This window comes from Solanum dulcamara, chromosome 5, assembly GCF_947179165.1.
Source record: "Solanum dulcamara chromosome 5, daSolDulc1.2, whole genome shotgun sequence".
NCBI lineage: Eukaryota > Viridiplantae > Streptophyta > Magnoliopsida > Solanales > Solanaceae > Solanum > Solanum dulcamara.
In genome coordinates, this window is record NC_077241.1 from 9,911,078 (window position 1) to 9,916,555 (window position 5,478).

Genomic DNA, 5,478 nt, shown 5'->3' on the forward strand with positions numbered 1-5,478 from the left:
ATTTTGGGAAAGCCAAGAGTTAAGTGGGATTGACTAAGGAAGCGGACAAGGTATGTAAGGCTTACCCTTTTTTTCAAGGCATGATTCCGATGTTATGGTTTCATAAGTTCTTCCATATATTCTTTGTTTTCAAAAGATAGGTGTCAATGGTCCCAAGGAAATGAATACTTTTCCTATAATCCATCAATGTTTTCCAAAATGTCTATGATTTTCCAAAACAAAGATTTACAGTATTATAAGCTTTTATGACAATGACGATGGATATGTTTTACAACGACATTGATGATGTCGAGGATGAGAATATGTCTATGATGGCTATGATAAGAACGGCTTCATGTATGTAAAGCTAACCGTTCCTTATCTTGGCATATTTTGACATAAGTATATAGAGCTACACTTTCTTTTGGCATGATTTTTATGAAGCAAGTATATGATATTTTATACAATTTCAAGAAAGTCTTATTCGTAGAGCCACTAGGATGGCCAATTTTCTTGAGTTTCCAAAGGATATTTTCTCGTGCTTAGATACGCGTATATGATTTCAAAAGTTTTATTTTGGCATAATCCATGGTAATTTTCAAAAGGTACTTGACATGACTCTTATCTTGATTTTGAATCATAGCTCATTCCGATTTTTCTACGAGTCTTGAAAATTGGTCCTATGTGGATATGTATACGATTTGACGTCTTATGAGATTGTGACCTTATTCTACATTCTCTTAATATTATCTTTCGTTGATAGTCTCATCCTATAATAATTGTTCCTTCAAGGTGAGACAAAGCGACCGTGATTAATTCATAATATAATCGGAGGTTACCGACCTTCCGTCACTCCGATAGATACATGACTTTCGTTGAGCTCTCCTGCATGCTGTCTATATGTATATGTATATGTATATGTGGGATATGGGGAGGTGTATATGTGGCGCTATAGACGCATTCCCACCTGATCAGTTGGAGTAATTTTCATCTTGGACGCGGGATGCCCGGACGCGGGACATATGTGGGCACGCCGACGTTGTTCGGTGATATGACTTCTATTTTCTATGAATATGAAAAAGAAATGTTTTTTATGATAAGACAAGCATGCATGGCATCTGGCCTAAAAGGGCACTCATATGTACAAGTTACTCTCTTAACTCACTATATGTCCATGATTCTACGATATGGTTATTCATACCTTATGTTTTTTATTATGATGATTTTTATGCCTTACGTACTCGGTACATTACTCGTACTGACGTCCCTTCTTGTGGACGCTGCGTTTCATGCCACGCAGGTAGGCAGGCGGACGAGTTCGGTCCTTAGGAGCTCCACTAGCAGTACACCAAGAGCGCTCCAGCTGTTTCAGAGCTTCATTTTATCGGTACTAGTTCGTGTATATATTTGGGCACGGCAGAAACCGGCCCTCCTTGTGGTCATATGTATCTTGTTTAGAGGCTCGTAGACAGATATGTAAAGCTAGATGTTTTGCAACTTTGCTCATCGTTGTGTAATATGTTAGCAAAGTCTGTTGACGTATGGTTATAATTATGCTATTAACAATGGTATCTCTCATTCGGCCCACTCAGTAGTAAGAATAGGATACGTATAGTAGGTGCTCGGAATAACACTTTCGGGTACCCATCGCGGCCCTGGTTGGGTCGTGACAAAGTGGTATCAGAGCAGGCGGTCCTAGGGGTTGTTTACGAGCCGTGTCCAGTAGAGTCCTGGTTATGGGTGTGAAGCGCGCCACACTTATAAACAAGGGGCTGCAGGGCATTTAGGAAATATGATCTTCTTTGTACTCTAGATCGTGCGATAAAGCTATGCTACTAGGTTTCTATGTCCTCCTCTTAATCCTGTGTTATGGTTTCAGTAATGTCGGTGAAGAGGAAAGCTATGGCGACCCTTATGGACAAGACGGTGGATGGGAGAAGAGTTCAGCGAGAGCCACCAGTGGAGGTAGAAGAAGGCGAGTCTAATAACGAAGCTTCTCCCCAGACTTCTCATGCTCTCCCCAGGTCGGCAGAGCAAGAAGGAGCCCCAGTTATAGCTCCAGTACCTCCAGTTCCACCGCCAACAGCTTCGGGCCAACAGATAACAGAGGCTATTTAGTTGCTAACCCAGTTAGTTGCCGCATAAGCTCAGCGGCAAGGTGAGGGCCATGGAGATAGGACGGTGAGTGCGAGAGCCTGAGATTTTATCAACCTAAAACCACCAGAATTTTATGGATCAAAAGTAGAGGAAGACCCGCAAGGTTTCATAGATGAGATGCTGAGAACACTGAGGATAATACATGCTTCAGATACCGAGTCAGTGGAGTTAGCTTCATATAGATTGCGGGATGTGGCAGTCCAATGGTATAATAATTGGATATCTTCGCGGGGAGAAAATGTGCCTCCCCCGGTCTGACAGGAGTTCACTGAAGCATTCCTGCAACATTACTTACCACCGGAGATTCGACGGGCTCGAGCCGATATGTTCTTGAATCTTAAGCAAGGAAATATGAGCGTCCGGGAATATAACCTCCGTTTTAACTCCTTGGCCAGGTATGCCCCAGCCATGGTGGCTGATATGGGAGATTGTGTACATCGGTTTGTGAGTGGGTTGGGACCACATTTAGTTAAGGAGTGCTTGACGGCTTCACTCCAGGATGGGATGACTATTGCTCGTATCCAAGCCCACGCCCAAAACCTGGAGGAACAACACCAACCACAAAGAGGTGAACGTTATTCGGATGGAGGTTCTAGAAAAAAGGGCAGATTTGTCGAAACTAGAAGTGAGTACAGAGGGGGACAGGCACAACAACATTCTGGGTATTCAGGCCAATCAGCAGCCAGTGCACCTCCTCGATTTGCGGATAGAAGATTTGACCGTCCTACCTATTCAGGACCAGAACAAAGTTCTAGGGTTTCAAGGTCCCAGTATAGAGCTGATTTTAACAAGACAGGGCAACCCCCACTACGGTGTTCTTGGTGTGGCAGGTCGCACGTTGGGCGGTGCTACCTAGATACAGGTGCATGTTTTGCCTGTGGTCGGACTGACCATTTAATGCGTAATTGCCCACTAAGGTATGAAGGAGACAGAGCCCAGCCCGCCGGATCGGCAGTTGGTTCATCATCAACTGTGCGCCCTCCAGGAAAGACTTTCCAGGCTTCAGAGAGCCGTGGCCAAGGCAGAGGAGGAGGGGCACCCAGCTCAGCCGGTCCTCCGCACCGTATATATGCATTGGCAGGACGACAGGATCCTGAACCTTCCTCGGATGTGACTACAGGTACACTACCGACATTTGTTTTTGTTTCTATGATAAGTATGTGGTAATTGATTTAGGTTCCACTTTATCGTATACCGCTCTCTGCATTGTTGAACGTATTGGGAATTAGAAAGTCTAGGACAAAAGGTAGTCCTATACATAGGTGAAGGGTGAATACTGGGAATTAAGAAGGTTAAAATGGTAATTAAAGGGGAAGGATGCGTTACGAGATTATTTCGGAAGTTGTTAAGACCCTAACCTGCTCCAGATTACGTGATAAAGGTCGTGCGAGGGAGTGGAGGCAAATATATTGGTATTAAGACACCGAAATGCATTAAAGTTTCGAGGTTAAGTGTGCTAGGGTGAGAGAAATGTTAGGATGGGTGACCCCCTGGGAAGTGGGCTGAAAATTTCATTGGTATTTGGAACAGAAAGAAAGTAGGTACATAGAGAGTAAGGAGCTTACAACTATAAAGGAGACCTCCCCGACGTATTATAATACACCATAAGGTCGGTGCAACATTCGGGGATGAATGTTCTAAAGGGGGGGAGGATGTTACATCTCGCACTTTTGCGCATTTGGAAAAAAAAAATTTACTTGCAAGGAAAGAGGTTCTGAGTTATTTTATTTAATACCGGTGTAATGTTCAAGAAAACATTGAGGTGGAAATACGGAGGAAGGCCGAGGGAAAAATTTATGTGGAATTCTTTTTGGGAAATTAGTTTGGGAATTACAAAAGTGAGATACATAAGTTTGAGCTACAAAGGAATAATGATAAGAGAGTTGAGGCCCAAAACAAGAAATGGCCCAAGTTTTGGAAAATTAGTTCATTAAGCAAGAAAGCCCATTACCCATTTATTATATATTTATATATTTCTAGTTTGCTAGAAACTTCAAGAAGTAGAAAAGTCTAAAAGATGACTTAGTAGTCATCTTGTTTTCTATTTCTAGAATTCTCAAGAAACTTGGAGAAAAGAGGGGAAAAAAAATAAGAGAGGAAAATTGGCATAGCTAGGAATTTTTCCCTTGAAATCTTGTGCCAAAAAATTAATTCTTCTAATATTCCAAGCAAGTTGAAGGCCCTAATCAACATAGAGAGATTGTTGGAACAAGAAGACTATTCATTCTTGCAAGGCACAATTCTAGCAAGTTGAAGAACTAAGTGGAAAAGGTAAGGTTTCAATCTTCTCTATTTTTTATGGATGGTTGGTATATGTTGTAGAGTGAAGAAATGGATGAAGTATATGAAAATATGTATGTGGGTGTTGGCCGTGTATGTGATATTGTGTGGAAAGAATAGATTAATTTTATGTAGTATGTGGTTGTTGTTGCAAGGTATAGGAATGGATGGAAAATTCATGAAAATATGCATATAGTTGTTGTGGCCGAATATGGGGGTGGTTTGGCAAGTTATGGTGAATTGATTCTATTTAGTATTTTAGTTTTTGTGATGGATTCTATGTTGCTAAGAAAAGCTTAAGGATCCTTATAAAGTTATAGTAGTTGGAGACTTGTTTTAGAAGTTTGTAAATTTAATATGATGTTCTTGCATATATGGAAGCTAATATTGTTAGTATGATGTGGTTAGTGTGTAAATTATTGGGTTGTGGTAATTGAATTTGAAAGAAGGGATTAGATTGTTATTGTTCTTATTGGAATTGGAAGGTCTTGGAGAAAGTAGTATATTGATTTGGTATGATTGTTGGTAAATTGGCCGAGTTAGATCCTCGGGGATGGTGTATTTACAAGGGAAGTGCTGTCGAAATTTTGGTAGACAAAATGTTAGTTTAGAATGAGGTTCTTGGATACCTATAGCTAATGTTGGCATTCATTAATCTTGTTATAGATTTTGGGAAAGCCAAGAGTTAAGTGGGATTGACTAAGGAAGCGGACAAGGTATGTAAGGCTTACCCTTTTTTTCAAGGCATGATTCCGATGTTATGGTTTCATAAGTTCTTCCATATATTCTTTGTTTTCAAAAGATAGGTGTCAATGGTCCCAAGGAAATGAATACTTTTCCTATAATACATCAATGTTTTCCAAAATGTCTATGATTTTCCAAAACAAAGATTTACAGTATTACAAGCTTTTATGACAATGACGATGGATATGTTTTACAACGACATTGATGATGTCGAGGATGAGAATATGTCTATGATGGCTATGATAAGAACGGCTTCATGTATGTAAAGCTAACCGTTCCTTATCTTGGCATGTTTTGACATAAGTATATAGAGCTACA